Genomic DNA, 26,931 nt, shown 5'->3' with positions numbered 1-26,931 from the left:
TGTAAATTTTATGCCATGGCATACCCTGAAAATGCTCAGGGGGCTGGAGCAGCTCTGCTATGAGGACAGGCTGAGGGAGCTGGGGGTGTTCAGCCTGGAGAAGAGAAGGCTCCAGGGGAAAGAAGGGACTACAAGAAGGCTGCAGAGAGACTGTTTGCAAAGGCCTGCAGGGACAGGACCAGGGGCAATGGCTTCAAACTAGAGCAGAGCAGATTGAGATTGGATGTGAGGAACAAGTTCTGCACCAGGAGGCTGCTGGAACACTGGAACAGGTTGCCCAGGGAGGTGGTTGAGGCCCCATCCCTGGAGATCTTCAAGGTGAAGCTGGAGAGCGTTCTGGACAACCTAATCTGGGGGAGGATGTCCCTGCTGAGTGCAGAGGGGTTGGACTGGATGAGCTTTAGAGGTCCCTTCCAACCCAGACCATTGTATGAAACCAATCAGAAGGTGGTGAGGTTGGACTTTCGTTTTTCAGCCTTTTCAAATCCTTGCACAATTAAGCATTTTGTGAATAACTGCTGACCAGGCAGTGTTGATTAACAGAGTGGATTCTGGATTTGCATCACTGGAACTGATAATGGACACATTGGTTTTTAGCAGAAAGAACAAAGAAGTGAAGGGAATTTAATGTGAATTAAAGGCATACCAATAAAGTCATCTTCTGTCTATCCCATAATAGCAGGCACCTTCTTGTTAGCTTTTGTGTGTTTTGAATTAGTTGTGCACTGAAGTACAGATTTTCTTGTAGTTAGTATCTATTGCTTGCAGGTCTTTAATACTAGGTGTAAGAGGGATGACGCTGGTCATGGAGTCCAACCCCCTGCCAGAGCAGGGTCACCCAGGGCAGGTCACACAGGAACACATCCAGGTGGGGTTGGAAAGTCTCCAGAGCAGGAGACTCCACAACCTCTCTGGGCAGCCTGCTCCAGGGCTCCAGCACCCTCACACCAAACAAGTTTCTCCTCATGTTGAGGTGAATCCTTCTCTGTTCCAGTGTGTATTCATTGTCTCAGCAGGGAAGAGCAGAGGGGGAGCAGAACCTCCCCAGCCCTGCTGGCCACGCTTCTCTTGCTGTACCCCAGGCTGCCATTGGCTCTCTTGGCCACAAGGACACATTGCTGTCCCAGGCAGAACTTGCTGCCCACCAGCACTTCAAGGCCTTTCTCCATGGAGCTGCTCTCCAGCAGGACAGCCTCTAACCTGTCCTGGTGCCTGCTGTTGTTCCTGCTAGATGTTGCCATACATCCTGTAATTCAGAAGCTGTTTGGGTTGGAGTCTGAATACAGGGTGCAAATCAGCACACAAACTCAGGGACAAAGTCTTCTAAAACCATGAAGCGGTGGTGTTTAAAGCTGATTTCTGTGGGCTCTGAAAGGTCTGAACTGTGCTATAAATTAAAATAAACCAGCAGACTTCTCTTTACCACAAAATGTTTAGAGGTATGAAAATCAAGAATAAAAATCACTGCTCTACAGCATTGCTTCTGTATATCCTGATCAGATCTGAAGGAGTTTTGCAAATACTTCCTCTAATATGTTCTTTCCCCCCCTCTTTTGTTTTAATGTTGGACTGCCATCGTGTGGTTGGTTTGGTGACTTAACAGGCAAGTTTGCTTTTTTCCTTCTGAAATAATAATAGTAGTAGTAATAATAATTATTATTATTAGTAGTAGTATAAAAATAATGACAATAATGATGATAATAATATTATTCATTTTTATTTTCATAGGATCATAGAATGTTAGAGGTTGGAAGGGACCTCTAGAGATCATCCAGTCCAACACCCTGGCAAAAGACTACTGCACAGGAGCACATCCAGGTGGGTTTGGAAAGTCTCAGGAGGAGGAGACTCCACAACCTCTCTGTGCAGCCTGCTCCAGGGCTCCAGAACCCTCCAAGCAAAGAAGTTTCTCCTCATGTTGAGGTGGAACCTTCTCTGTTACAGTTTGTCTCCATTGTTCCTTGACTTATTGCTGTGTACCACCAAAAGAGCCTGGCCCCCTCCACTTGACCCCCACCCCTCAGCTATTGATAGACATTGATCAGATCCCTCTCAGCCTTCTCTCTTCCACACTGAACAGCCCCAGGGTTCTCAGTCTCTCTTCATAGAGACAACAACACAACAAGCAGTGTTTTCTTTTGATTATTTAAAACAAGCCCTATGTCCTAATTAGGATCATAGAATAGTTTGGATTAGAAGGAACCTTAAAGCTCATCCAGTTCCAAGCCCAGAGGGGAGATGCTCATGTCCCCTAAGCATCCTCCTGGCTCTCTGTTGGACTCTCTCCAGCAGGTCTCTGTCTCTCCTGAACTGGGGAGCCCCAAACTGGACACAGTTGTGGTCTCTCTCATTTTATTTTTATTTTATTTGTGAAATGCTGATCACTATCTCTGCAGGGTGGTTTGACGGCTTTCGTTTTAATTAGTTATTTTAAGGATTAAATCCTATTGATGGAAGTTTTGGGATTAACTGAGAGTTTGTGGGCTTGCTGTTCCTGACTGGTGACAGACAGTGATTCACCTTACAGATTATTGTACATTTTAGCCAGACTAATTCAATAAAGTTAAGTTCTTTACACAGAGTTGGCTTTGTCTTGTCTTTGAAAATGACTTTTCTGGCTTGGTTGGTAGGAGAACAGGTCTAGTGATAGATGCTGCTGGGTTTGGCCAGCTCCAGAGGAATCCCAGTGGTGTGTAACTAAATTCTGACATTGGTTGAGTATCGCATTTAAAGTTTTCTACAACTCCCTTTTCTGTTCACTCCCTTCTATAAATTACCTCAACACCCCCCAGAACAAACCCCACAGCACCAGGCACCATTGCTGTATACAAACTCCCTTATTATTGTGGTGGGCTGGAAAAGGGCCTTGGAACCACAGCACACAAGTGTTTGGTTGTCCACCTGCTCTTTGGACACCTAGCATCCTACTGATACAGTGGACTTGGACCTTCTCTAGAGTGCAACACAAAGTCACAGAGGCCCTGTGCTGTTCTCCTCTGGTGTGTGGGGCAGAGACTTTCTCTTGGCAGCCAATTCCCAGCTCCACTACAGGGAAGCCTGTGGCAGGCCTGGGGCTGGGGGGGAGCAGTTTGGCTGCTCCTGGGCTGCTGAGGCTGAGCGGGGTGGAGGCTTCTGGAAGGTTCTGTCCTGGTAGGCTCAGGTGAAGGACTGAACCTAGTTTGTGAATGTCTTCCTTTTATGTGAATGCCTTTTGTCTATATTTGTAAATAGAATTTCCATTTAAAGTTCCAATCCAGCATGGAACAGTTTTATTTACTCTTGGGAAGGGCTAAAAGATCTTCTGTGTCCTTTTGCCCTGGGCAGCTCCTGGCTCAGGACTAGGCTGTGCAGAAAGCTCAGAGTCAACTCTGCTGTGTCAGTAGCAGAAGGTACATCAGCACATAATGGTTCTGCTCCCTCTTGCGTTTCATGTGAGATTCCCCAGGGTAGGTGTAAAAGGAGTCTGACAGAGAGTGGCCTGCTTTAGCAGCAGTCATCAGTTCACTTTTTGCAAGCCACCATGGTATTGCCATGGTGTTTAAGGACAAACTTCTTGATTGTTTTCCCCTGCCAATAGGATTCCCTATTGTTTTCATATGAAAGGATCTGTCAGAGACAGGCAACCTTTACACATCTGTTATTTCAGGCTGCCCAGGGAGGCTGTGGGTGTCGCCTCCCTGGAGGTGTTCAAGGCCAGGCTGGATGAGGCCTTGAGCAACCTGGACTGGTGGGAGGTGTCCCTGCCCATGGCAGGGGGTTGGAACTGGATGAGCTTTAAGGTCCCTTCCAACCCAAACCATCCTATGAATCTATGAATTATCCTTATGTGCTCACTTGGTGTATGGCTGACAAGAAACCAGTGTCTGCCTGTCTCAGCTCACCACTCCTGCTGCAAATATTTGGCACTTTTGCCTCCACTCAAAAGTGGACACAGCTCAAGCAGTTAAAGCAATCAAATGGTCTCATTGTTCCCAGATGCAACAAGTTGGGGATTGCTGGTGAGAAAGGCATTGCCTGTAAGGTGCTCTCAGGGTGACAAATCCTGGGTCACACCTGACACACAGACACAAACCTTGGCTGTAGCTGTGAGAGAACAGAAATGTTAGCAAAGATGGGCTCAGGATTAACTAATCCTGGGTCAGACCAGACACAGTGGGAGCTGCAAAGCTTTTCAGTGGCTCTGGCTGTAATGCAGCAAAGGTCCAGCTGTGGATTGCAGGCACCATTCTCATCCAGAAGGGTGTCCCTGGCTCGGATGGAGGAACAGGAGCACAGCCTGGTGACCAGCCATGTCTCTGTCTTTTGCCCTGGTCTCAGCTGCTGCTGGACATGCTGCACCCCCTCTTGCTGCCCCTGGTACCAGTGCCAGTGGCAGGTGCACTTCCCAGTGCCAGAGGCAGAGTCCTGAGATAGGTTTTATGCCTCAGCCCAGGCCGTCCCTGCCTTCTACATGACATTTAGCATGATTTGGGAAGAACACTGAGGAACACAGTCAGAGCTGTTTAGCATGGATTTGATTTTCCTATTTCACACATTGAGGGATGTCAACTTTCATATTAAAATCCCAGTTAATGAGTCAAAAGCCTTCACTCAGGCAGCCTGGCCCTCGAAAATCTGCTTTGCAGTTGGGTGTTTCTGTTCTGTGAGGCACCTGATCATAGAAGGAGATCAGGCTGGGCAAGCAGGACCTGCCCCTCATGAACCCATGCTGCTGGGTATGGGACAGGCTTTTATCTGGGCTTTAGTAAAACCTTGGACACTGTCTGCCACAGCATCCTCCTGGAGAATCTGGCTGCTCATGGCTTGGGTGGGTGGAGGCTTTCCTGGGTACAAAACTGGCTGCTGGCTGTACCCAAAGAGTTGTGGGGATTGGAGTTACCTCCAGTTGGTGGCCAGGCACAAGTGGTGCTCCCCAGGGCTCACTGCTGGGAGCAGTTTGTGGTCAGTGTCTTTATTGATCTGGATGAGGGCATCAAGGCTTCCTCAGTGAGTTTGCAGATGACACCAAGTTGGGTGGGAGCTGATCTGCTGGAGGTGAGGAAGGCTCTGTAGAGGGACCTGACCAGGCTGGATGGATGGGCCAAGGCCAGTTGTATGAGATTCAACAAGGCCAAGTGCTGGGTCCTGCATGTGGGTCACAACAACCCCATGCATTTCTCCAGGCTTGGGGCAGAGTGGCTGGAAACAGCCTGGCAGAGAAAGACCTGGAGGTCTTTCAGCTGGTCAGCAGCCAGCTGCATTCAAGCCAGTGTATGCTCAGGTGGCCAAGAAGGCCAGCATCCTGGCCTGGATCAGCAAAGGTGTAGACAGCAGGAGCAAGGAGGTGATGGTGCCCCTGTACTGGGCACTGGTGAGGCCACACCTCAAATTCTGGATTCAGTTTTGAGGCCTCACTTCAAGAAGGACATTGAGGGGCTGGAGCCCAAGAGAAGGGCAACAAAACTGGGGAAGGGTCTGGAGAATAGGGCTGGGGAGGAGTGGCTGAGGGAGCTGGGGGTGTTTAGTGTGGATAAGAGGAAGTTGAAGGGAGAACTTCTGGCTCCGTACAGCTCCCTGAAAGGAGGTTGGAGCCAGGTTGGGGTTCTCTTCTCCCTAGTAGCAAGTGATAGAATGAGACATTGCCCCAGGGAAGGTTTAGGTTGGATATTAGAAGAAACTGCTTCCCTGAAAGGGTTCTCAAAGACTGGAACAGGTTCCCAAGGATCATGGTTGAGTCCCCATCCATGAAGGTGTTTCCAAGAGGCAGAGATGTGGTGCCGAGGGCCATGGTTTAGCCTCAGCCTTGGTAGAGTTAGGGAATGGTTGGACTGGGTGACTTGGAAGGGCTTTTCCAACCAAAACAATTCTGTGATTCTATGCAACACCTGACAGTGCTACTCCTCCCTTCATGCTCTCACCTTCTCACCCACAGTGTCTATGTCCAATGACACTTTGCCTTCTGTTTGATTTCCCTCCCCTTACCTACTGTGTTGTCTCCTTAAGTGTTCATATGAGTGCTACTGTTGGTTTCATTCTTGTGAAAGATCTGTTTCTTGCTCTGTGGCATTGTGTCCTTTAAATCTGCCAGGAACATTCATTGTTTCATCTCTTTTCACAGAGGCAGCTGAAAACCCTGTCTGCTTTCACACTGACACCCTTTCTGCAAGAGGCTGTGAGCTACTTGTGCCTGTGGCACCTTGGTGTCTGCAGTGTGTTCTGCTGAAGTACCACACACTGGTGACATTGTAGGAATGCATAAGGAGGAATGCAAGGACAAGAGATTGACAGGAGCAGCCACGCTGAGAATGATGATTTAGTCAGCCTGCAGTGTGGAGCCCAACGCGCAGAGTTGCAGAAGCGAGAGATGGAGAAGGAGAATCCAGTCAATGTGCAGAGGTAAAAGCTGTCCAGCTAGCTCTTAATGTAGCTGAACGTGAGAGATGGCCAAAGCTTTATCTCTACACCGACTCATGGATGGTAGCCAATGCCTTGTGGGGTTGGCTGAAAGACTGGAAAAAGAATGGATGGCAGAGGAAAGGAAAGCCTATCTGGGCTGCAGATCTGTGGCAAGACATTGCTGCTCGTATTGAGAGAATCCCAGTGAAAGTGAGACACATCGATGCTCACATTCCTAAGAGCAAAGCTACTGAAGAACACCACCACAACCATCAGGCAGATCTAGCTGCAAGAGTTTTCCAGGTGGACACAAACTCTGATCCTGATCCTGATCTTGACTGGAAACACCGAGGTGAGCTGTTCTTAGCTCGGTGGGCCCATGACTCGTCAGGACATCAAGGCAGAGATGCAACCTACCGATGGGCTCGTGACAGATCCATTGACATTTCCATGGATGCTATCACACAAGTCATCCATGACTGTGACATTTGTGCTGCTATTAAGCAGGCAAAGCGGATCAAGCCCTTGTGGTACGGTGACCGATGGTCCAAGTACAAGTATGGTGAAGCCTGGCAGATTGACTACATCACTCTACCTCGTTCTCCATCTGGTAAGCAGTATGTGCTGACTATGGTAGAGGCAAGCACTGGATGGCTGGAAACTTATCCAGTTCCTCATGCAACTGCACGTAACATCATTCTTGGTCTGGAACAAGCTGTTTGCTGTTTTTCCTGTGATTTGACTCTTTTGAATCATCTACATCTGAGATAGCTGGAATGGACTATGGTCTTCATTCGCTCATTGTAGATATTGTTTTAGATTAGCTGGAAAGTAGTAGCAGCCAATGGAATTATTTAGAAGGGGTGGAGTGTGGTGGTTTGAAACTGTCTTTTTAATTTTACAGTTGTGTAGAAATGTTTGAGATGTCTCACCAGCTGCTGCCTGCTCTGTACCTCTGTTATAGCTGGTTTCTTGCATAAACTTGGAATGCAGGTGTGAGAAAGCCTGATTTGAGTATAGGTTGGGGACTGACCTGTTGGAGATCAGGGAAGGGGAAGAGGACCTGGGGTTCCTGGTGGATGGGAGGTTGACCATGAACCAGCAATGTGCTCTTGGAGCCAAGAAGGCCAAGGGCATCCTGGGGTGCATTAGAAGGGCTGTGGGGAGTAGCTCAAGAGAAGTTCTCCTGCCCCTCTACTCTGCCCTGCTGAGGCCACATCTGGAATATTGTGTCCAGTTCTGGGCCCCTCAGCTCAAGAAGGACCTCAGGGAACTGCTTGAGAGAGTCCAGCACAGAGTGGAACATCTTCCTCACAAGGAGAGCCTGAGGGAGCTGAGGGCTCTGGAGCTTGGAGAGGAGGAGCCTGAGGGTGAGCTCATTGCTGCTGATAAAGATGTGCAGGGGGAGTGCCCAGAGGCTGGAGCCAGGCTCTGCTGGGTGATGCCCAATTGCAGCACAAGGAGCAATGGTGGAAGTTAAGGCATAGGAAGTTCCATGGAAACAGGAGGAAGAATTTTTTTCCCTGTGAGGGTGAGAGAGCCCTGGAACAGGCTGCCCAGGGGGGCTGTGGAGTCTCCCTCTCTGGAGATATTCAACGCCTGCCTGGATGTGTTCCTGTGTGAGCTGCCCTGGGTGATCCTGCTCTGGCAGGGGGTTTGGACTGGATGAGCTTTCAAGGTGCCTTCAAGCCCCTAACATTCTGTGAGTCTGTGCTGACCAAAGGCAGGCATGAGAGACACAAGGTGCAAAGCCATTTGACCCATCCTGATTTGTCTGGCTCACAGCACGTGGAGTTGAATGTGGGCAAATAAAACCCAACAAATCTACAAACAAGGCAGCAGCTTGGGGCATGCCTGCCAACAGGAGCAATCTGCCATGTGCTGGCTGGGGAAAGCATTAGGAAATCATTTTGGAATAGCACTGGGATCATTAGCCTCACTCCTGCAAATGGTATGAGTTACAAATGGTGTCAGTAGGGGACTGGAGCATCTCCCTTAGGAGGGAAGGCTGAGAGAATTGGGGCTTTCTAGGCTGGAAAAGAGATGACTGCCTTGGGTGTTACTCACTGTGCTGACCAAAGCAAAGGCAGTCATGGGTGTAAGGTGCAAAGAAAAAGGGAGGTCATGAGTCAGTTGCCTCAGAAGTGGTTTGAGATGGGGTTTGCATTGGAAAATTAATTCCTGCTTCCTCTCCACTGAAGGCTGCCACACTGCAGTAAGTGCTGGGGCTCTCTGCATCCTCCCAGATTGGGCACACCTCAGTGCATCCACTGAGCACCTGTGTCTTGGTCTGAAAGTTGGGAAGGAGGTTCTTTTAAATATGCCTGTAAGCAAAACTGAGGCACAAACGAGGCCAGTATCGAGGTGAGACTACTTATTAGAGAATAGAGTAAATGAAACAGAGAAAGGAAGGAAAAGGGGAGATAGAGGGCAGGAGTGGTGGAGAGAGATAATTACCACCCCAGGGTTCTTTCCTGTCTTCAGCAGGAAGGATGCTGGAGGAGGGTGCTGCTGAGTCCCTTCAGCTTGTGATGGCTCCAGCATGCAGTGTTTCCAGTGAGGGTTCTCTCTCCAGTGTGCAGTGTTTCCAGTGAGGGTTCTCTCTTTCCAGGCAGGCATAACTCAGGAGTTTTTATACTTTTTATCACAGCTCCCCCTGCCCCACACCCTTGTCACATTCCAGGAGGTCTTTCCTGTGTCTGCAGGGGTCAGTGCCCAGTGGCTTCTGACCCTCTTTGCCTCCCACTGTCCCCCACACCCCTGGGCAGGTGCTGTAGGTGGCCCATCAGGAGAGCCCTTCAGAATGGTTTTGTCTTAGTTGAGACCCTCCTCAGTTCTTAATGTAATCCCCACCCTCAGAAGGTGACTGAGTGTTCAAGAGAGGATTCTCCCAGCCTGTCAGTCATGCAGCCCAGCTTGACCTTTTGAAAGAGTGCAAGCAGTGGCTGCTTCCAAACACTGAAGTTACCAATTTACCATCCCTGAGTAAAGATTCCTTGCCCACTAGAGGGTGTGGAAGCTCTTAGAATAGCTAGAAGAAAGCTACTGCCTTGAACTGAACTCAGTGCAAAAAACCCCAACCCATCCCCAGCACAATGCTGTGGTTAAGAATTAAGGGTCAGGGAGCTTTGCTGATTTATAGCAGCTGAACCTCTGCTTTGCACCAGGCAAAGTGAAGGATTTCAGACTGATGGCTTCCCACAGCAGCCATGACTTCTTCCTCTTTCACGTCCTGCTGCCATTTTTACTGACAGCCTCCACTCTTGAGTGCAGCATAGAAACTGCTTTATTAGTGATTTTTTTTCTTTTCTATTTTTCCACCTGCAAAATGATGCTGACATTTTTGTCTGCTTCCCATTCTTGTACTTTCTTTATAACAATAGAATAAAGACTAATAAAGCTGTCTGCCCTTTCTCCTGTCATTCCTGCCAGCAGACATTGATAGCCATCAAAGCATCAAGAGGTGATTGTGTTCTAGAACTGTCTAGATGATATAGGAATATGTCCTCAATACCACATCCCCCTCTTAGTTAAAAACTGTGTTGCTGAACAGGAGCGTTTCCTCAACACCACAGTCCTCTGTTAGTTTAACCAAACTATTCCCAAGATGAAATACTTGGAATGATTTATGCTCCTCATGGACTATAACTGCAGGTACTAGAAAGGGTTAGTGTAAAATTTTGCCATTAGTTGGAAAGAAGAAACTTTCCCTGTTCAGTCTAAATAAAATTATCTTTGGGTTTTGTGAAACTACCAATTCCAGAAAGGTCTGAACTTATTTCTCTTCTTACTTACTTTCTGACTCTTTGAAATACACTAAATAGCTTTAGGTAACAGAGGCTCCAGAACTGGGCACAGAGCTCCAGGTGTGGTCTCAGCAGAGTGGAGCAGAGGGGGAGAATCCCCTCCCTGGCCCTGCTGGCCACACTTCCCTTGCTGCAGCCCAGGCTCTGCTTGGCTCTCTGGGCTGCAAGTGCTCACTGCTGGCTCCTGTTGAGCTTCTCCACCAGCACCCCCAAGGCCTTTTCTTCAGGGCTGCTCTCCAGCCAGTCCCTGCCCAGCCTATATCAGTGCCTGGGATTGCCCTGACCCAGCTGCTGGACCTTGCTCTTGGTCTTATTGAACCTCATGAGGTTGTCCTGGTCCCAGCTCTGCAGACTGTCCAGGTCCCTCTGGATGGATCCCTTCCCTCCAGCCTGTCAGCAGCACCACACAGCTTGGTGCTGAGGGTGCACTCAATGCCTCTGTCCATGTCATCAACAAAGATGTTGAACAAGACTGGTCCCAGTAGTGATCCCTGAGGGACTCCACTTGGCCATGGAGCCATTGGCAGCCACTCTCTGGGTGCAGCCATCCAGCCAGTTCTGTATCCACCCAGTGGACCACCCATCAAACCCGGACTGCACCAGCCTGGAGCCCAGGATGTGGTGTGGGACAGTGTGGAAGGCTTTGCTCAGGTCCAAGTCAATAATGCCAGTTGCTCTCCCCTCATCTATTGATGTTGTGACCTTGTCACAGAAGGCCACCAGGTTTGTCAGGCAGGATTTGCCCTTGGTGCAGCAGTGTTGGTTGTACCAAATCACCGCTGTCTCATCAGTGCCTCCAGGAGGATCTGCTCCGTGATCTTACTGGGCACAGAGGTGAGACTGCCTGCTCTATAGTTCCCTGGGCCATCCTTCTTTCCCTTGCTGGACATGGGGTTATGTTTCCCTTTTCCAGGGGTATGACCTGCTTTTAGAAAACTACTGCAAAGGAAGGCTAAGCAGAGAGCTGCTTGTTCAGCACACCACTGGGACCGCTGCTAGCTCTACTGGTGAGGAAAAACAACCCACAGAGGAATCTACAGGACTGAGGCAACTGAGGAAAACAGAGGAGACAGTCTGATAGCCAAGCATCTTGTTGAGTCACTGGAAAGGGTTGAAGCTGAAATATTTTTATTGAATTGTATGAAGCTGGTGGTGTCAGAGCCTGCGCTGCACTCTGACACACGCTACATTCTTACATGGTGCTCTACAGGCCAGTGTGATGTGAAGCTCCTATCAATGAGCTTCAAAGTCCATTCCTTTCTACCATCACATCACCAAATTTTTTTTCCTTCACAAACCATGCTGCCTTCACTGCCATCACCTATGTACAGAGATACCCAAGGGCAACTCTCCTCTTTCCTTGATGGCTTCATTCTGGAGCAGTGCAACTGAAAGCAAAACTCCAGAGCTTGTCAGGAGCTGTGAATTTAAGTTTGTGCTGCGATGGATCACATGAGGAGCATTTGGGGGCTGTCACCTTTCCACAGGACATTGAAAAGCTGATGTGCAGCTTAACATGGTAACAATTTGTGTATTGCAGTGAATAAATCTGTTCATTTCTGGCACAGGATCACAGGCTCACAGGATGTCAGGGGTTGGAAGGGACCTCTGGAGATCTCCCAGTCCAGCCCCCTGCCAGAGCAGGACCATAGAACCCAGCACAGGTCACACAGGAACACATCCAGACAGGGCTAGAAAGGCTCCAGGAAGGAGACTCCACAACCTCTCTGGGCAGCCAGCTCCAGTGTTCTGGGACCATTACAATGAAGAAGTTCTTCCTCTTGTTGAGGTGGAGCCTCCTGTGCTGTAGCTTACATCCATTGCCAATTAGTAACGAGGATTCATACCCTGAATTTTGCACCTCTGAGCTTCCAGCATTGTGGCATTTCCATGAGAAGCTTTTACACTGCCAGAGTAAATGGAAATCCTGACCCCTTTCGTTGAATTTTGAAGGGCATCACAGAATCATAGAATTGTGTGGGTTGGAAAAGCTCTCTGAGCTCATCTAGTCCAACCAGCAACCCAACCCCACCATGGCCACCAAACCATGGCCCCAAGTGCCATGGTCACGCATTTCTTGAACACCTGCAGGGATGGGGACTCTACCACCTCCCTGGGCAGCCTGTTCCAATCCCTGACCACTCTTGCAGCAAAGAACTTTTTCCTAATCTCCAAACTAACCCTTCCCGGGTACAACTTGAGACCATTTCCTTTCCTTCTATCACCTGAGACTAGGGAGAAGAGACCAACCCCCACGTGGCTCCAACCTCCTTTCAGAGAGTTGTAGAGAGCAATGAGGTCTCCCCTCAGCCTCTTCTTCCCCAGTCTGAACACCCCCACTTCCCTCAGCTGCTGCTCACCAGCCCTGTTCTCCAGACCCTTCTCCAGCTTGGTCGCCCTTCTCCTGGGCTCCCCAGCACAGAAAAGACATTGACGTAGTGGACCAAGTGCATCAGAGGGTCACTGAGATGCTGAAGGGGGCTGGAGCATGTGGTACAAGTAGAGACTGAGATTTCTTTGCAGTAGTGGGGATCTGATTGCTGCATGTGAGGAAACACAGCTAGACTCTTCTCAGAGAAGCACAGAGGGAGGACAAAAGGTTGTGACCAGAAGTTAGAACACAAGAAACTCTACCCAATGCAAGGGGAACCTTTTGCCTGAGAGCAGACAGATACTGGCATAGATTGAAACTCAGCTGACCACTGCCTTCAGCAGCTAGATCTAGATGGATCTGCATTGAGCAGGGGGTTGGGTGTAGATGTTCTCCCATGGTTCCTTCCAACCTAATGATTCTTTGTAAGGACTTCATGACATGGTAGTCATTGAATGTGTGAGGGCTAAGGCAGTGTATGAGCTAGGGCAGGAGAGATCTGTCCCTGCTCATGTTTGGAAAGCAGAAGGCCAATGAAGTTTAATTTTGCGGGAGACAATATAAAGATGAAACAACTAAAGTGAAAGAGGAAGAAATTAGTGTGTCCAGCAGATCCAGGGAGGTTCTCCTCCCCATATGCCCTTCTGAGGGCCCACCTGGGATCCCCATTTCCACAGGGTCAGGGATCTGCTGGAGAGAGTCCAACAGAGAGATATGAGGATGCTGAAGGGACTGGAGCACTGCCTGGTGTGGAGAGGCTGAGAGTCTTGGGGCTGTTCAGTCTGCAGAGGAGACTGAGGGGGATCTGATCAATGTCTATCAATAGCTGAGGGGTGGGGGTCAGGAAGGAAGGGACAGGGACAGGCTCTGCTCACTTGTGCCCTGGGATAGGACAAGGGGCAATGGATGGAAACTACAGCACAGGAGGTTCCACCTCAACAAGAGGAAGAACTTCTTGACTGTAATGGTCACAGAGCACTGGAGCAGGCTGCCCAGAGAAGTTGAGGAGTCTCCTTCCTGGAGCCTTTCCAGCCCTGTCTGGATGTGTTCCTGTGTGACCTGTGCTGGGTTCTATGGTCCTGCTCTGGCAGGGCGTTGGACTAGAAGATCTGCAGAGATCTCTTCCAACCCCAAACATCCTGTGAGCCTGTGATTTCCATTTGCATAGTATGTTACTTGAGTCTTAGAAATGCATGACCAAAATCATGTTGATTTCACCTTCTCTGTGCCTTCTCAGAATTTCATCTGATACCTTCCTTTCTCTTATAAGAACTGGCCAGGAATTGCATTCACTTCCTTGCTGCAGATCACCACATCATGTAATTCTTTGCTCACACCAATGATGATCCAGCTCTAAACTAGACTTTTTGCTCCTCTCAGTCCAACTAGAGGGCTTTTCTGTAACTTCTGATTCCCAGGCTAATTGTGTTGATGATGGTGGTGATGATGATGATGGTTCTGTGTATTCCTGCTGCTAAGAGAAACCTACTAATATTTTTGAAGGCTTACCTTCAGTGTACAGGTGAAGCAACTTTACTGAAGCTGAACTGCCTTGAGTCAGCAGCTGTGTACAGAGATGGTATAAGCTACACATTAGTGCTTTGATTAACAACTTAGCAGTTCGCTACTTAAGTTGAAGTCTTTTGGTGCCTTCCCACCCCATTAATAGCAGGAAAATTACCAGCCTTTGAGATTTCCCCCTCTGACAGCTGGCACTTGAAGGCATGAAAATAGAGGTTTGTGTTATGGGCTTATCTTTGTTCCCCCAGGCTAATGCTCCAGAGAGGAGAAGCACCAAGGCAAAACCAGTGCACAACCTGTAGTCAAGCCTGAAGTCTGATTACAGACAGGCTGCCTGCTGCATGTTGATAATTGAGCTGGTTTTAGTCTTTCTTGGTTTTCTTGTGATGTTTTTCTTCACCCCCAAATTATGTATTTCTTGTCTCAATTCTGTTCAGAAATAAATGGTAGTTTTGGAGACATTATAGCCTCACCATGGGATTAAAGACACAGACAGCTCTGGGTGAGGATGGATAAATCATAACAGTGTACTCCATCAGCTTCCAGTTTTATACCCATAAGATGAGGCATTAAGTACAGTTTCTACCTTGTAAAATGAGGGAAGGGAAGCAGTAAGAATTTATGGCACCCGATAAACAAAGGGAAAGAAAGGGAATAGAATTTAAGAAATAATGCCCTAACTTTAAACAATCCAGAGATGAATATTATATATCTCTGCTGTATATCCAAAGCATTCAGTGTAATAAATAACATGGGGAAAAAAACAGTGTAAATCATGGGGCCTCAGCTGGTTTTCACAAAGTGTGATATCAGACCAGCCAGGCCCTGTAGGAAATGACAGAACTTTTTACAAGGCCCTCATTTAACCTGGATTTGTGTAGGTACAAACTGAAACAACCTGCCAGATGTTTCCCACATTAGGAAATGTCACAGCTGCTTTGCTTTTTGTCTCTAGACCTCACCATGCTGCAGGCATGGTCTACAGGGTTTGCTTTCCCTGCTTGACTCTAAGTTTTGGGATGTCAAAATTAAGATTATAGGTTCTTGAGAAGCATCAGGACTCAGTGCAAAGCAATTCTTACTGGCTGGTTGAAAGTTAGGCTCAGGTTTGGAAGCACCATGTCCTGCAGTGTGCTTTGGAGTGTTTCTCAAGCGTGGAGAAGAGGAGGTTCAGGGGAAACCTCATTGCTGTCTACAACTACCTGAAGGGAGGTTGTAGCCAGGTGGGGGTTGGTCTCTTCTCCCAGGCATCCTGTGACAGAAGGAGAGGATACAATCTCAAGCTGCACCAGGGGAGGTTTGGGCTGGATGTGAGGAAGAAATTCTTCCATGGAAGAGAGATTGGCCATTGGGACGTGCTGCCCAGGGAGGTGGTGGAGTTCCTGGAAGTGTTTAAAATCAGACTGGATGGTATGATTTGGTGCCATGGTTTGGTTGATTAGATGGTGCTGGGTGATAGGTTGGACTTGATGATCTCCAAGGGCTTTTCCAACCTGGTTAATTCTGTGATTCTGTAAGACATTGAAATACATTTAAGAAGTATTTTCAATAAAGACCTTACAGACTCTTTCCCAGTAAGATTTTCACAAGCATGAAAAACATCCTCTTATATCAGCCTGTGGCAGTTTAGGCTGGGTGCCTTCAAAAAGAAGCCAAAGAGTTGAGCCCTCCAGTGCCCAGAGTGTCCAACCCAGTGGGTGGGCACAGCAAACTGTATCTCTTCCCATAAATCCTGCACCCCTATAAAGCTGGCTGCAGAGTTATTCTCCCTTTCTTTTTCCTTCCCTCTCTTCTCCTTGGATGCAGTGAGCTACCTTACCTGGGCTGTATGTGGCAGGGGGGGAGGATGGATATCCTGATGGACAACAAGTTCTGCATGGCACAGCAATGTGCCCTGGTGGCCAAGAAGGGCAATGGGATCCTGGGGAGCATTCAGAGGAGTGTATCCAGCAGATCCAGGGAGGTTCTCCTCCCACTCTACTCTGCCCTGCTGAGACCTCACCTGGAATATTGCATCCAGTTCTGGGCTTCCCAGGTCAAGAGGGACAGGGATCTGCTGGAGAGAGTCCAAGGGAGGGCTACAAGGATGCTGAAGGGACTGGAGCACTGCCTGGGGAGGAGAGGCTGAGAGCCCTGGGGCTGTTTAGTCTGGAGAGGAGAAGGCTGAGAGGGATCTGATCAATGTCTATCAATAGCTGAGAGGTGGGGGTCAGGAAGGAAGGGACAGGGAGAGCCTCTGCTCACTTGTGCCCTGGGATAGGACAAGGAGCAACAGATGGAAACTCCAGCACAGGTCCCTTCCAATCCCAAACATCCTATAATCCTGTGATGGCTCTGGGCTTGGCCCTGGCCTCAAGGCCTGAGTAATTTTTCCTGCACAATTGTGCCTGTTTGGGCCTACTGTGGGGGAGGGGAAGAAAGAGCCCTGGGGCTTATGGTGAATCCCAGGTAGGGAAAGGAAGAGCCCTGGGGTTTTGGTCTGAGTTGGGAGGCCTGGTGTAAAGGGAGTTTTGTGTAAAGCTTTGGCTTAATGAGCTTGTGTGTTAAGCCCAGACTGGGGATTTCTTTGTATTTGATATACTTTGCTCTGCTCACCACTGTGTTACTGTAGCTTAGTAGTTTATGAATGGGTTTTCCATTTAAACTTTTCAATCCTATCCAATCCCTTTGTGTGAGCAGTATTCTTCTGCCCCTTTTGGAGCACTAGAGCAATATCTGCTCATTAGACCACGACAAGCCTTGGCATGGTAAAAAAACACAGCAGTGGTGACTCCTTGCCTTTGTTCCCTCTGCAGCAAAGAGGCAGAGCAGGCACTACAGATGTAAGGGGAAGCAGAATTCCTTTCCAGTGCCTCTTGGTGACACTGCAGGGTCTCTGAGATGCAGCAAGGCACTGCTGTGCAAGCTGAAAGCTGCAGATCCTGGGAGTCTCTTCTCGTCATTTCTGTTTAGCTTGAACTCCTAAAGAGCTGTTCTCTTGGCCTGTCTGCACATCTTTCCTTCCAGCTGTCCCTAGAAGTGTTAGAGTCACAGAACCATAGAATTGTTTCATTTGGAAGAGACCTCTAAGCTCATCCAGTCCAACCAGCAACCCAATCCCACCATGGCCAACCCCACCACATTCCCAGGTGCCATGGCCAAACGTTTGTGGAACACCTCCAGGGATGGGGACTCCACCACCTTCCTGGGCAGCCTATGCCAGTCCCTGACCACTCTTGCAGCAAAGAGATTTTTTCCTCATCTCCGACCTAACCCTTCCCTCCTTCTATCACCTGAGACTGGGGAGAAGAGACCCACTCCCACCTCACTGCAACCTCCTTTCAGGGAGTTGTAGACAGCAATAAGGTCTCCCTGGAACCTTCTCTTCTCCAGCCTGAACACCCTCTGGCTCCCTCACCAGCCCTGTTCTCCAGACCCTTTCCCAGCTTTCTTGCCTTATCCTTGAAACTAATTTCAAACATTATGGGCGGAGTGGAGCTGAGTTCAGAAGGTTAATGACTCTTGAGAAGTTTTGTGACACCTGCTATTTGAATAGAGTCCCTTCCCTGAGGAGAAGACAAGAACAACTTCCACTTGTGAGTACATTTGGAACCACTGCCAGTGCTGCTGTTGCACCTGGTACTGAGCACCTGGCTGCTCAGTCAGCACCTGTGTGCCACCAGCAGCTCTTGCCCAGAAAAAACTCTGGGATAAACAGGAAGTGTAGCAGGCAGGCTGTGGGAGGCGTGTCAAACCTAAGCTGCCAAGAGAAAAGAGCTCATCAGCTCTGGAAACATATTTGTGTCTTACAATTCTTGTTCTATTTAAATATAAAATATTAATGATCACAGCTGAACATATTGATAGAAACAGACTGATGGATTTATTCCCTGGTTTGTAATTGAGTGGAACTGCTGTGCTGTAGTTATGCTGTGTAGTAAATAACTTTTAGGAAGTACAATGCTCAGTGGGATTGGTCAGTGTGGAGAAGAGGAGGCTGAGGGGAGACCTCATTGCCCCCTGAAGGAGGGGCCCAGCTTCTTTTCCTTGGTGGCAAGCCACAGGAGCAGAGGAAATGGTTCCAAGCTGCCCCAGGGGAGGTTCAGGCTGGATCTCAGGAAATCTTTCTTCCCTGGAAGGGTTCTCAGCCATTGGAATGTTCTGCCCAGGGCAGTGCTGGAGTCCCCATCCCTGGAGGTGTTTCAGCAGTGTGTGGAGCTGGTGCTTAGGGACATGGTTTGGTGTTGAGCCTGCAGTGCTGGATGGAGGGTTGGACTGGATGAGCCTGGAGGTCTCTTCCAACCAGAAGTTCTCTGTGATTCTGTGAAAGTCAAATGCTCTTTTCAAAGTATATTTTTGATCAGGAAAAAATTGATGTTTTTCGTAACCACTGTAAACAACAGAACTTATTTCAAAGCTGACTACAGTCCTCTCTCTGTTTAATATAAAGGCAATTTGAACAGAACATCCTGACATCAGTAGAAGGGGCATGATTTCATTCTGGCCCTCAGAGTCCTTTAAACCATGTAATGTTATATTCTAGAGCTTTGGTAGATATACAGTGCAGACCTTACAGAATCACAGAAAACATCTGTTTGGAGGAGACCTCCAAGGTCATCAGTGAGGTCTCCCTCAGCCTCCTCTTTTCCAGCCTCAACACCCCCAGCTCCCTCAGCCCCTCCTCTAGCCCAGGGGCTCCAAGCCCTTCTTCAGCCTCACTGCCCTGCTCTGCACAGGCTCCAGGCCCTCAATGTCCTTCCTGCAGTGAGGGCCCAGAGCTGAACACAGCACTCCAGCTGTGGCCTCCCCAGTGCTGAGCACAGGAGGATGATCTCCTCCCTGGCCCTGCTGCCCACCCTGCTTCTGACCCCAGCCAGGATGCCTTTGGCTTTTTTGGCCCCCTGGGCACTGCTGGCTCATGATCAGTGACTGCCAACCAACACCCTCAGGCCCCTCTCCAAGCTGCAGCTTTCCAACCACACATCCCCAAGTCTGCAGCTCCCCATGGGGTTGTTGTGGCCCAGGTGCAGGACCTGGCACTTAGCCCTATTGTACTTTATCCAATGAGCTTTGATTCATGGCTCTCACCTATCCAGGTCCTGCTGCAAAGCCTTTCTGCCCCCTAGCAGATGGACACAGCCACCCAGCTTGGTGTCATCTACAAGGATTAGTTTGCAGAATAATTTTGTCCAGAATGAAGTTAAAACTATGGAAAAGTTAGAGAGTTAGAGTAGTCTGTTTATAAGTTTTCTTATAATTAAAAAATAAAAAAGAAGAAAAAGAAGCAGGAGAACAACCCTAAGATGTTCTCCCCTTGCTAGTAAAGTGATTAAGCAATTTACACTGCAGAGATTTATTGCTGAACCTGAGCCCTCAACCCAAACCTTTGTTTTTCAGCACCAGGAGAGCAGCCACAGCTTCTGCCTCCGCTCTGTTTTGATGGAATGTGTCATTGATAAAAGAGAGTTCAGGCTTCCCTAAGCCAATTAAAATGTTTTTGCCTCAGGTGGTAAATAAAAGCACATGATAGAGCTAAAGCAGCCTGGGAGAGCAGTCATCAGTACAGGAGTTGGGTATTGACCGCTATTGAACACTGTAACAATAACACATCATAAATCAGAGGGAAAGGCACAGTGGGTATCTGGATTTTTCCTTTCAAGGGCAAATAAAGCATACTCTCAGGGATCAAAAGGACAATTTAGTTGTTTTTATGATGCATATTAGAAATTATTGACAGTTCCTTTTTTAAAGCAGCTTTAGCTTGCTGGACTGCAAAACGTGTGTGGGAAAGCTTCTGGTTCTGGGCGAGTTTGATGTAAATATGCTGTATTGAAAGCCTGTTCTTGGCAACATGCCACCAGGACACACAACTTTGAAGAGCACTGTCCTGGTTTATATATATATTGAACATCTTGATTTGAGGAGTCTGAGCTCTGCTCAGGGATGTCCAAGGACAGCACAAGGGGCACTGGGGTCAAGCTGGAGCAGAGGAGGTGCCACAGGAACAGAAGGGAAAACTTTGTCCTTGTGAGGGTGCTGGAGCCTGGAGCAGGCTGCCCAGAGAGGTTGTGGAGTCTCCTTCTCTGGAGACTTTCCAACCCCACCTGGATCTGTTCCTTTGTGACCTGCTCCAGGTGCTCCTGCTCTGGCAGGGGGGTTAGACTGGATGATCTCTGGAGGTGCCTTCCAGGCCCTAACATTCTGTGACTCTGGGCTTCTGTGATTCTTGAACCCCACTGGTTACAAACATCATATTGCATAGCTATCACTTTCTGCTTACCAATCCCCACCTTAAATTCCAGCAGATCCTGTAACAATGTGTTTAAAATGATATTGTCTGGATTTGAAAGCAGAGCTGATGTGAAGAAAGGAATATCAGAATTTTCAAACAGAAGCATTTGTAGAGTGAGATTTTTCAGTGGAGTGTAAAGATCACACTGCAATTGATTCAAGGTCCTTTCATCACAGTGACTCACAGTCGTCACCCAACAGGACCATCACTGGAAACACTGGGCAGTGGTGGCAGCTTAGCCAAGCAGAGAATGGAAGAGCTGGTTGGCAGTCACTGATCATGAGCCAGCAGTGCCCAGGGGACCAAGAAAGCCAAAGGCATCCTGGCTTGGGTCAGAAGCAGGGTGGGCAGCAGGGCCAGGGAGGAGATCATCCTCCTGTGCTCAGCACTGGGGAGGCCACAGCTGGAGTGCTGTGTTCAGCTCTGGGCCCTCACTGCAGGAAGGACATTGAGGGCCTGGAGCCTGTGCAGAGCAGGGCAGTGAGGCTGGAGAAGGGCCTGGAGCCCCTGGGCTAGAGGAGGGGCTGAGGGAGCTGGGGGTGTTGAGGCTGGAGGAGGCTGAAGGAGATCTCATTGCTCTCTACAGCTCCCTGAAGAGAGGTTGCAGTGAGCAGGGGGCAGCCTCTGCTCCTTGCTGCCAAGCCACAGGAGCAGAGGAAATGGTTCCAAGCTGTCCCAGGGGAGGTTCAGGCTGGATCTCAGGAAATCTTTCTTCCCTGGAAGGGTTCTCAGCCATTGGAATGTTCTGCCCAGGGCAGTGCTGGAGTCAGCATCCCTGGAGGTGTTTCAGCAGTGTGTGGAGCTGGTGCTGAGGGACATGGTTTGGTGTTGAGCCTGCAGTGCTGGGTGGAGAGTTGGACTGGATGAGCCTGGAGGTCTCTTCCAAGTGGATGTGCTGTGTGATTTGTGTGACACTGTACGCTGGTGAATGTCACCAAGTAAAGGGTGAAAATAAAAGTTCTGTTTGGACTGGAGCGAGGAGAGAGCTGAGCTGTAGCTGCTGTCCATTTCTTCCATCCATTACCATGCTCAGGAAAATCCATGGTCAGTGAGCATCCTGACAATTGTCTGCAGAGTATTCCATACTGAAGCTTGGATTTGGCCAATGTCAAACAATTAATTTCCCATATTAGAAGCAGCCAACAGACAGACAATCCCGATCCATAAAAGACATTACACAGGGCAGTGCTTCATCACAGCTTCAGCTTTAGGGCCTGTGGGGATTGAAGTTCAGATTGCAATGCAGGAAGCTTTCTTTTCCTGTTGCTGCTTCTGGATTCCAGGTTCTTGGGTGTTGGCTCTTTTCTGCAGGCATGGTGGTGGAGTGGGTGGGAGTTGGCTAGCTGTGGGTTTGGTTTTCTGTTGAATGCTGGATTTGGTTTTCTGTTGTATGCTGGGTTTGGTTTTCTGTTGCATGCTGGGTTTGGTTTTCTGTTGCATGCTGGGTTTGGTTTTCTGTTGCATGCTGGGTTTGGTTTTCTGTTCTGTGCTGGGTTTGGTTTTCTGTTGCATGCTGGGTTTGGTTTTCTGTTGTATGCTGGGTTTGGTTTTCTGTTGCATGCTGGGTTTAGTTTTCTGTTGCATGCTGGGTTTGGTTTTCTGTTGTATGCTGGGTTTGGTTTTCTGTTGCATACTGGGTTTGGTTTTCTGTTGTATGCTGGGTTTGGTTTTCTGTTGCATGCTGAGTTTAGTTTTCTGTTGTATGCTGGGTTTGGTTTTCTGTTCTGTGCTGGGTTTGGTTTTCTGTTGCATGCTGGGTTTGGTTTTCTGTTGTATGCTGGGTTTGGTTTTCTGTTGAATGCTGGGTTTGGTTTTCTGTTCTGTGCTGGGTTTGGTTTGGTTTTCTGTTGCATGCTGGGTTTGGTTTTCTGTTGAATGCTGGATTTGGTTTTCTGTTATATGCTGGATTTGGTTTTCTGTTGCATGCTGGGTTTGGTTTTCTGTTCTGTGCTGGGTTTGGTTTTCTGCTGTATGCTGGGTTTGGTTTTCTGTTGCATGCTGGGTTTGGTTTTCTGCTGCATATTGGGTTTGGTTTTCTGTTCTGTGCTGGGTTTGGTTTTCTGTTCTGTGCTGGGTTTGGTTTTCTGTTGTATGCTGGGTTTGGTTTTCTGTTGTATGCTGGGTTTGGTTTTCTGTTCTGTGCTGGGTTTGGTTTTCTGTTGCATGCTGGGTTTGGTTTTCTGTTGTATGCTGGGTTTGGTTTTCTGTTGTATGCTGGGTTTGGTTTTCTGTTCTGTGCTGGGTTTGGTTTTCTGTTGCATGCTGGGTTTGTTTTTCTGTTGTATGCTGGGTTTCGTTTTCTGTTCTGTGCTGGGTTTGGTTTTCTGTTGCATGCTGGGTTTGGTTTTCTGATGTATGCTGGGTCTGGTTTTCTGTTGCAGGCTGGGTTTGGTTTTCTGTTGCATGCTGGGTTTGGTTTTCTGCTGTGTGCTGGGTTTGGTTTTCTGTTGCATGCTGGGTTTGGTTATCTGGTTTATGCTGCTTTTTTCCTGTATTTCACTGTGCTCCTTCTGCAAATGTGCTAAGCTAAGATCGTCATGCTTTTTATTTTTTTTTTTAGATGAATCAGATTATTAGCTAAGGTAATTATAACTTGTGATTATGATATCTTAAACTCTTATCTCTTCCTCTCAGCCCTGAGTTGTGTGTGTTACTCTTCCCCTCAGTTTTGTGCTGGGGGAGCAGGCAGCTTAGCCCTTGTGCTAAACCATTACAGACTAAAACCTCTCCTCCCTACCGGAAAAATTTCCCTTTAGACCACTTGAATTTGACATCTTTACTCTCAAGAATTTGCCATAAAATGTCAGGCTTTCCAGGTCAAACCAGAACTGGGGTGCTGAAGGTAAATTCTGGAGGACCCTAAATTAGCTAAAAACCATTTGAAGTTGACATGGAGTTAGTGACTTTGTCAGCACCCCCAGAGCTCCTGAGGAACAGGTTTTAACTTTAGGTTGAGCTCTCAGAGGGCAGCAGTCCTCATCAGAACAGGAGTGCTGCAAATGGAAGTGCAAGTGAGTTTGATTAGCTTTTGCTGCTGCTTGAGAGAGCTGAGACAGAATTTTCTCTCTTTCCGAAAGGACAGCCAAGGTCAAGGACAGTAAACATCCTTCAAGAAGAGAGATTGAAAACCTTCTTAGTGCAGCACTGTACTGTGTGGGACACCCAGCTTCTATTATGTGTTTGTTGACCTCTCAAAGTAAATATTTGCATCCACAGGATGAAAAGAGCAGCCACAAAAATACAATGCACATGATTTGCAGCTTCAAAAAGTGATAGATACTACCCTTTGCTTTGGTGTTTTTTTGGGGTTTGGGGGCTTTGTTTGTTTGTTTTTGTTGTTGTTTTGTGGTTTCATTGCTGTTGTTTTGTGTTTTTTTTTTTTTTTCCCCAATACCACTGCTTGGGAATCTGAAAGAAGGATGAAAGTTTCGGTTTTCTGTGCAGTACATTAACAAATACAGAGGACAGCAATTGTCCCAGAGAGTGCAGCAGACAATGGCCCTGTTGTACAAGAAGTGTTGAATGACTGGCAAACGTGGCAGATCCAAGGAACAGGAGCAGTCATAGAATCAGAGAATGGTTTGGGTTGGAAGGGACCTCCAAAGCTCAGCCAGTCCAACCCCTCTGCACTCAGCAGGGACATCCTCCACTCGATCAGGTTGCCCAGAGCCCTCTCCAGCCTCACCTTCAATATCTCCAGGGATGGGGCCTCAACCACCTCCCTGGGCAACCTGTTGCAGTGTTCCAGCAGCCTCCTGGTTCCTTGTTCCTCACATCTAATCTCAATCTGCTCTGCTCTAGTTTGAAGCCATTGCCCCTGGTCCTATCCCCACAAGGCTTTGTAAACAGTCCCTCTCCATCCTTCCTGCAGGCCCCCCTCAGGCACTGGAAGGTCACTATCAGGTCTTCCTGGAGACTCCTCTTCTCCAGGCTGAATACCCCCAGTTCCCTCAGCCTGTCCCCATAGCAGAGGTGCTTCAACCCCCTGATCATGGCCTCCTCTGGACCCTCCCCATCAGTGCTGGTTTCTCTATTGCCTGCATATCAAGCTGTGTGCTCTGCCATGTGCCTCCCCCACTGTGGTGCAATAGATCTGTTAGTGAGGTTCCCACTGCTAAGGAATCTAATAAAGGCTGTGGGTTTTAATTCTATTTTCCAGGGTATTTTTAGGCTACAATCTGTCTCTATAGCACCATCAGACAACTTGCTCTTTCAGATGGTCTTCCACCAATGATTCTGCACAAAGTGGGTTTTTTGCAGCTTATTCCAGCTGTGCTGTGCTTACTCAAACCTGGAAAGATGAAAAACCTGAAGCTTACAGATTCACAAGTGCCAGCTATAGGCACATGTTGAAGATGCTGAGTGTGACTTCCTCCAGTGCTTCCTTGGTATTTGAGGGAGGTGATCTGCCCTGTGCTGTGTTTCCGTTTTGATTTCTCTCCCTCATGCTCTCAGAAGACTGAAGAATGGTGGTGCTCTTAACCATAACATACAGCTGAGACAGCACTGAGCACCTGCACTGCAGCCAGGTTGTTTGCTGAGCACTGCACAGGGCTGGTTGGTGAGCACTGCAGAGGTCTCTGCTGAGCACTGCAAAGGTCTCTTTGGTGAGCATTGCAAAGCTCTGCTGAGCACTGCAAAGGTCTCCGCTGAGCACTGCACAGGTCTCTTTGCTGAACACTGCAAAGGTCTCTTTGCTGAGCTCTGCAAAGCTCTGGTGAGCAGTGTGCAGGCTCTGCTGAGCACTGCAAAGCTCTGTTTGGTGAGCACTGCAAAGGGCTGTGTGGTGAGCACTGCAAAGGTTTGTTGACCACTGCAAAGGCCTGTTGTTTGGTGAGCACCACAAAGGTCTGTTTGGTAGCCCTGCAAAGGTTTGGTGAGCACTGCAAGCAGAAAGCTGAGCACTGAGGCAGATACTTTGGCCATCCCACATGCTCCCTGATTTTGTGTTGAAAGATAGGAAACAGAAAATCAGTCCCAAAGTGGTACACTCTTGTGAGCCACTCTAGGCAGGTGTATCTAATCTGGTCACTGTCTCCAGAAGAAGGTGCTGCTCAGAGTCATCCCATGCAGCTAAACCTTGGATTTTCCCCCCTTTGATCAAGCTCTTCTACTGTGTCAGTATTTTGTTGTTTATAGCATCATAGAATAGTCTGAGCTGGATGGGACCTTTAAAGGTCATCTAGTCCAACCCCACCTGCAATGAGCAGGAACATCTTCAACTAGATCAGGTTGCTTTGAGCTCTGCCCAACCTGGCCTTGAATGTGCCCAGGGATGGAGCATCTGCCACCTCTCTGTCCATCCTGTACCAGTGTTTCACCCCTTCATTGAAAACAAACTTCTTCCTTAGATCTGATCTAAATCTCCCCCTTTTAGTTTCAAAAACATCCCCCTTTGTCCTGTCACAACAGTCCCTGCTATAAGTCTGTCCTCATCTTTCTTTTCAGCCCTTTTAAGTACTGAAAGGCCACCAGAAAGTTTCCAGACTGAACACCCCCAACTCTTTCTGCCTGTCTCCATGGAGATCCCTGGTATCTATCCCCAGCCCTCTGACTGTTTTTATGTCCCTCCATCCTCTGGGTCCTCTCCAACATGTCCCTGTCCTTGTGCTGAGGAGTCCAGAGCTGGATGGGGTCTCCTTAGAGTGGCAGAATCACCTCCTTTGACCTGCAGGCCAAGCTTCTTCTGATACAGCCCAAGATGCAGACGGACTTCTGGGCTGTGAGCTCATGTCCAGCTTTTCATCCTCCAGCAGCCAGAAGTCCTTCTCCTCAGGACTGCTCTCAGAGATTTCATCCCCAACCTGTTTTGATACAGGGAGTTGCCCTGACCCATGGGCAGGACCTAGCACTTGGCCTTGTTGAACCTTCACTTGCTGAGCTTGCCCAGGCCCCGCTAGAGAACATCCCATCCCTCAGGTGCACCACTCAGCCTGGTGTCATCTGCAAGCTTGCTGAAGGTGCACTGGATCCCATGATGTCATTGATGAAGATAGTGAACAGCACTTGCTCACTTGATTCCCATGGTGGTACCCTCACCTTCCAGGCTGGGAGCAGGGCAGCTCACTGCCATCTCTGTTCCCACTCTTTTTCTGTCTGCATCATATCCTTAGCAGTTTTAGAGCAGTGCAGGCCCTTTGGGGTTTTGATTTCTGATGAAACATATCTCCAACCTGTAATAGTTGTGTGGCAGTTCAGGCTGGGTGCCTTTAAAAAGAAACCACAGGGATGAGACCTCAAGTGTCCAGAGTGTCCAGCCCAGTGGGTGGGCACAAGAAATATTGTGTGTTTCTTTCCTGAAATCCTGCATCCCTATAAACCTGGCTGAGAAATCAGTTCCTTTCCCTTTCTTCCCTCTCTTCTCCTGGGGGAGGCACCTCTCTCATCTCCTGTGGGAGGCACCTCTCTCATCTCCTGGTATGTTTACTGCACAATTATGGCCAAGGCATGGGGAGTGCAGGGCAGCCCTGATGGGCCCTGGGAGAGAGAAATGAGGAGAGGCAGTTCAGGCCTGGCCAGCCTGAACCAGCCTAGCAATGGGGGAAGAAAGAGCCCTGGGGCTTATGGTGAACCCCAGGTGAGGCAAG

The sequence above is a fragment of the Indicator indicator genome, chromosome 20 (genome assembly GCF_027791375.1).
Source record: "Indicator indicator isolate 239-I01 chromosome 20, UM_Iind_1.1, whole genome shotgun sequence".
Taxonomy (NCBI): domain Eukaryota; kingdom Metazoa; phylum Chordata; class Aves; order Piciformes; family Indicatoridae; genus Indicator; species Indicator indicator.
The sequence above is the reverse complement of the archived record's forward strand: the minus strand, read 5'-3'. Positions refer to the sequence as shown.